At 38.2% G+C, this 6,781-nt stretch overlaps 1 long non-coding RNA gene across 1 annotated transcript; it reads left to right on the top strand.

The window, feature by feature from the left end:
- Positions 1–423: 423 nt before the first annotated feature.
- Positions 424–2,273, top strand: LOC113313829. Its single transcript, XR_003342065.1, has 3 exons — positions 424–679; positions 965–1,043; positions 1,201–2,273. It is a non-coding gene; the product is annotated as an uncharacterized LOC113313829 (long non-coding RNA).
- The last annotated feature ends 4,508 nt before the right edge of the window (positions 2,274–6,781 follow it).

Raw genomic sequence — 6,781 nt, 5'->3', positions numbered from 1 at the left:
CTCTCTTCCATCGTCAGCAACTCTCTGCTTCTTTTGGCTTCTCAATTCATCCAAGCTTTATTTATTACATAAGAACACAAAATTAATTAGTAAAAGTATTTATTCTTGAAAACAATAAAAATACAGAATTTGGGATATATATAATTTTAAAGCGCAAAAGATGAGTTAATTGCAAATAAAAAGTGTAGAAATATGGAATATTTGGCACTCGTCACCTAGTGAACAAATATCATGGTTACAAAAATATGTGGTAATTGACTCCTTGATCAAAGAGTCAATCAGTGGACAGGATTGAGCTGGGAGGGTCATCCGGCGGCCCACAGCATCCAGATCGATCTTTGACTTGGACGGCTAGGAGTTTTACCGAAACAGGATTATCAGTACCCGTTTACACATGATTAAGAAAAAAAAAAAGATCTTTTCTTCGTTTCCTTTGCTGAGATATCTAAAAGCGGGCAATACTTACTGAGGAAAAAAAAAGGTGTATGATCTTCTCATTTGAAGATTAGAGATGTGAAGAACAAGGATAAGAAGAAAGATGAAAACTTGGTTAGTGAACACGAATTCTAGGGTTTGTTCTTCAATTTTTGGATATTCTCATGTTTTAATTCCTAATTCTTCCGGTTCTTAAAAGCGTGGATTATTTGGAGGAAATGGGGCAGATTCTTTGGAGAAACGTGTTAGTCTAATTTATTTTATTTTTTTGTTTGTTGTTATGAACTGACAAGGTGTTTGAGTAAACGCCATTGCTTAAGATTTAATCTTTACTGAATCCATTAGATACATTAACTTTATGTACTCAGAAACTCTTATGCTCCTGTTCTTAATTCTTAATTCTTCGGTTGTTGGTTTGGTTTTGATTATGGGTGTCTTAGTTGATGTTTACAGGTTTTAGGTTGGTATGAATTGTAGTGTTTTCATAGTGTATTTTACTTTTGTCAATCGATTCTTGCTAATGTTTCAGGCAACATCTATGGTTGAAGAGCATGAAAAAACAAAACCTACTTCATTCTATAAGCGATGAAGTACATGAATATCTCTTGGTACCCTTTTCCCCCTTATGTATATTTTTATGGTTTCTGAAATTGTAGGTATGAGAATTTTTTGGTTTGGAGATTAGATTTGAGTTCTCGATTCTTCACCTTGGTTTCTGTAACTTTTTTTAGATAAAATTTGATTGTGATTTTTGCGTGGGTGCAGTGTTTAATTGGAAATCGTGATTTCTGATATATTTGAATAATCAACTGTACATGCGTTGAAAAGAAGAGGTCTTAAGTTTATTCTCCCTGAAGTCATGCACCTGATTTCAGTAGTTTTGAGTAGAGTTCGCTTTTGAGTCAGCTAAACCTCTGTAGACTTGGCTCAATCAGACTTCATAAAACCAGGTCAATATAGAGTCTCTACCGATTGTTTATTAAGCTATTTTTTTTTTCAAATGGAAAATAGATTCCTTGCTGTCTTTTATATATAATTTCACCATGAGCTCGAATGGTTCTTGCTTAAGTTAGTGATACTACAGATGTTATGATTTGTTTACTTTTCGTGTTGTGTTTCAATATGATGTTCTCTTTCTTATAGTGACATTGAAAAAGAGAACAATGTCTGATATGTTTATTGTTTCAAAGGAGCATGACCGGACAAGGAAACGAAAAACGAGAACAAAGCACTAGGCTGTGCTTAATTCTTCTTGATTTTCATTACAACTAGATGTCTATGGTTCCTAGAGTAGCACTGTTATTTTTCAAGCTTTATCAGGTTAGACACTCTCAATAGATAACAAATAGAGGTTATTAGTGCAGATTCATGTTGTGACTAAGGCGTTTTTATGATTTCTTAAGTGTTGCATTTTTATTTGGCAAAGATTTTTATTCCCGAATGTTGCCTGCATTACATTATGTTTTTTTTTTCCTTACATCCTGTGACTTTATCTCATTGAAAAGCGAAAGCGTGTTCATTGGCCTAGAGAGCACAATTTGTAGGTATACTTCATAATGTCTCTCCAAACTCTGTGTACCTTAAAGGATGACTTCTTCCTCGATATATTAATAACTTTCTCCTTCAAATATATAAACGCATTCAGCTATTGGGACGTACTCTCAAGTAATGCTCTTTTGGTATAAATAAAATTTGCATCATAGTTTATTTTATGTCACGTTGTGATCACATGTTGTATATATTGAGCTTTATTCCATGTGGTTGTAAGATGCTTGATTAATTGAGATGAGTTTGGGTTGTTTCGCTCTGAATAACTGTAGATGGGGAAAAACGATTTGCTGGTTTTCCAGGGAATTGAAGAGACTAGCGTGTTGTCGAGACTCCTCAATCGAGCAAACTGTTCAACCTCACACAGATGCACTGCAAAAGGAGTGCTTAGATTCGAGAGATCAATCTGTGAGACTCCGGCCTAAACCAAGTCAATGGCCGTTCCAGAGTCAATTCGGTCGCAAAGAGGGAGATGGGTTGATCTGTAAGAGGGAAGCTGAGAATTGTGTGGGATCAATGATAATCAAGGATTGTGGATGTGTTGAAGGTTTCTGCAATTTTTTGTGAACTAATGAGTTCGAATAAGTTCTGGGAGATTGACGAATTCTTGAGAGTAATTGCTCGAGAATTCTGTGTAGACCAATGTTGATTGTCCTTCAATCATGGATTCAAAGACTTAGTTACACTGTCGGAATAGTAAACATCTTGATCCCCTGTAAGTGTGACGGTTTCTTGAGTAAAAGAGTGGGAAAGTGGGAATCGTGGTGAAAAACAGTTCCAGGTCGTGCAAAGACTTGGTTAACCGTCCACCCACTACTTTACTAACTCCTTCAACCGTTTGCACGACTTACTCACACTTCTCGTCGTGGATGTATCCACGTGCCATAGGCCGCCAGACCAAAACCCTAAGTGATATCCCCTCATGAGACCGTGATTGATGTCTCACGATTTGTCGAGTATGCAGGGCAGACGTGTTTCGATCAGTCAGTCGTTGACTTAAATTTTGTTGAACTGAGCATGAGTGATGAATGCTCCATAGTTCATGAATTGAATGTTGTAGTTCGTGAATGAACAATGTCGGTGGTTTGGATAAGTATTGCTCGTTTGGTGGGATATTCAAGCAATTGAGTAAGTATTGCTCATTTGATGAATTTACTGAATATTGATAATTGTGTCAATATTCGAGCGACTGAGCAAGTGTTGCTCAATTCGATAAATTACTGATAATTGGGTCGAGCAATTGAGCAAGTATTGCTCAATTCGACAAATTACTGAATATTGAAAGTTGGATCAATATTCGAGCAACTGAGTGAGTATCGCTCAATTCGACGATTTATTTATTGGTAACGTGTAGACTACCAAATATTGTGTGATTGATTCAGATTGTTGAATCCAATGTAAATTTATTAGTGTTTGAATCTTGCTCAGAATGGTGATTCGTGGAGCGTTTATCCGAAAACCCTAATTTTTGATCAATTTTTCATCACTTGACGAATTGCTGAAAATTGGCCGTGAGTGATGGAGGGACGTCCACATGGGATGATGGACGTCCATGTGGCACCCATGTGCTCGAGTGAGCGTGCACCAGGGTCCTTCGTTGGCCAGTTGGTGAAAGAATGATGATTAAATGCCGGTTTCATCATTTATTGAAATAGTGCTCGATTGAGCATTAGGTGATAAAACCTAATTATAGAAGAGTGAGAGAGCGACCAAGAGGGCATGAGACCGGCCCTTGGTGGTTGTGGGACCAGCTGGTGGTTGTTTGAGCAAACTCCAAGTTGGTTGAAAAGAGTTTGGACCCAATATGAGCAATTGAGCAAATTAGGTCAAAATTATGAAACTGTGGGACCGGCTCTTTGCAAGCCCTTAGGCCGGCCTTGGTCGGTCAAGGAGGCATTCCCATGTCACCATAATGTCTGTGTCTCAATCCTGAAAGTTTTGGTATTTTCTGATGTGCGCTTGAGCAACATTGTGGATTTTCAGAAGAGTTTTATCTTGACTGAAATTCTTGATTTTTGCTCGAATGAGCATGTGTGATCATTTGATCAATATTTTGTAAACATTAAAATAATGGTATTTTAATGTTTTTCGTGAGTATCCTAGTCGGTCGTGTGACCATGTCGACTTTTGGCCTTTTCATGGTTTGAGAAAATATGAAAAAATCATGATTTTTGCTCAAACTGAGGAGTTTCATGAGATGAGGGAAATAATATTTACGAAAGAATAGGGACTGCAAGGTGTGGGACCGGCCACGGCTAGGGCATGGCCGGCCGGCTAAGTTACCCGGTCCCACGACACCTTTCCCTATTTTATAATATTATTTTTCATGAAACCGTGAAACTATGGAGAAACCATGAGTTTTGTTGAAACGGAGGAGTTTCATGAGATGAGGGAAATAATAATTATGAAAGAATAGGGATTGCAAGGTGTGGGACCGGCCATGGCTAGGGCATGGTCGGCCGGCCAAGTTTCCCGGTCCCACGGCACCTTTCCCTATTTTATAATATAATTTCTCATGAAACCATGAAAATATGGGAAAACCGTGAGTTTTGCTCAAACAAGGAAAGTTGCTAGAATGAAGGAGTTTTCATGAGTCCATGAAAATAACAAAATAAGTAAAAATAATGGGAGAGGCATGAGACCGGCCACGGTTAGGGCCCGGCCGGCTAGCCGGTGGGCCCGGCCCATGAGCGCCTCTTATTTTTTATTATTATTATTATTTTTCTCCTGTTTTGTATAGGATTCCTCATTTATCCATATTTTCGAATGCTCGTTTGTGCATTCGGGTGCTCGATCGTGCATCATTGTCGAGTACACTTGCACCATTTTATGGGGCTTACTCAGTGATGGTCCTGATGCCCGATTATTTAGTATTTATTACTAATTTATGAAATTCGGTGGAGAATGATTCATGAGTAATAAAAGTGAGTAGTTTTTTTATTATCAATCCATAGGATCAGTTGTGGATTCGACCATGAATTCAGAATAATAAAATGAGTATTACCATTGCATGGGATCGTGGATTCGACCATTGAATCAGATTAATGATTGTTTATTACCATTCCATGAGATCGGCCGTGGATTCGTTCATGAAATCGGAGTAATCTATTACCATTTCACGAGATCAGCCGTGGATTCGATCATGAAATCGGAGTAATAATTTATCTATCACCATTTCATGAGATCAGTCGTAGATTCGATCATGAAATCGGAATGATGAGATAAAATAGATTATCTTCTAGGAATTCAGTGGTGAATGTCACGGTAGAATTAATCTATTGCAGAAGGAATATTAGTCAGTTAAAGCGTCATACCCATTTTGTAAGGTGCATAGTCAGGAAACAACGAATGTTGCCGAAGTCCTGAAGGCGTTTTTGCCCTCTCAACAATTATGTACGGAGGACCTCCTTGATCTATAAACGGTCTCTCTACATAGTCAGGGAACAGTGAGTGTCACCAACGTCCTGAAGGCGTTAATGCTCTCAATCTGAGGAGAACCGCCCAATCGTTCTTCTATGTAGAGGTGGGTCTCTCTATGTAGTCAGGGAACAGTGAGTGTCACCGACGTCCTGAAGGCGTTAAGTTCTCAATCTGAGGAGAACCGCCCAATTATGTTATTCTACATAGAGGTCATGATGAAATGCGAGGCATCGAACGCTCAGCTAGCGGAGGCCTTTCGAAAACATGTTCATCATGGCTCGTAAAATATGAATCGTCACATGCCTGAAAGCCGTGTCAGAGACATGCAGTATCATGATTTTACGATTTTGACCTTTGTTGAAAATCGACCATCAACATTAAGTCCCCTGCTTAGTGAGGGACAGTCATGTTCCGCAGTAAGCATTAGATGGTGATTTTCCAGTCGACGAGATCAGTGGTTGAACTCAGCCATACAAAGGTATATTCAGAATCCCCGATTCGCTCCAATGGTGTCATGTACGAGCAAATGTTCAAGTGAAGATCCTGATAGTGTGATAGAGTGTCATTTCGTGAGTATGAGGAGATGGAACACTGCTGATTTGGTCGGTCAAAAGCCCAGTTTTGGTCGGTTTAATTTTTTACGGGCCCGAGCCCAAAAGGGAAACCCGTGTTTTATTAGGTTTTGGAAATAAAATTGATATAAAAGGGAAGAAACCCTAAAATTCTTTTTTTTATTCACCTTGACCGACCAGCTCTCTATCATCCTCACGTCTGAGCAACAGGAGGAGAAAAAATTTTCCACGCCGGAAAAGCAGTCGCCAGCGACGACCGTCCGACCAAATTCCGGCCAACACCGACAGGTACGATTTTTTTTTTTTTGCTGTAAGTTCATGAGTTTTCCATGAGTTGTTCAAAACAAAATTCCATAGGTATGAGCATGTTGTAGGTTTTATGAAATTTGTTGTTAGTGAAAACACGTATGTCCGTTCGTTCGATAGTTTAAGAAACGAGCAAAAGTCCCTAATATGAAAGAGACACATAAGTTCTTGAATAGACATGGTCTAGTTGCAGTAGGGAAAATATTTGTTTAACAGGTTTGATGAAAACTAAAATTTGTTTTTAAAGCATGAACTTTCAGAAATACTTTTAAAAACGTAGGTTCGTAATAGAAGTAATAACAATCTATAAAATTTGAGGAATTTATGAAAAGACATGTACTTCATGATAAAATTTATTTGTGAACTCTCAAAATTTTATTTAGAATATGTGGACTTTTGCAAAATAGAAAAGACCCTCTTCTCGTGGAAAGACGCTCGTCTGAGCAAAAATAGTTTTTTTTTTTTGTTAACAAAACTCATGCAAGTTTTTTTTTTTTTTT

Source organism: Papaver somniferum, chromosome 9, assembly GCF_003573695.1.
Source record: "Papaver somniferum cultivar HN1 chromosome 9, ASM357369v1, whole genome shotgun sequence".
In the NCBI taxonomy this organism is placed as follows: domain Eukaryota; kingdom Viridiplantae; phylum Streptophyta; class Magnoliopsida; order Ranunculales; family Papaveraceae; genus Papaver; species Papaver somniferum.
The sequence above is the reverse complement of the archived record's forward strand: the minus strand, read 5'-3'. Positions and strand labels throughout refer to the sequence as shown.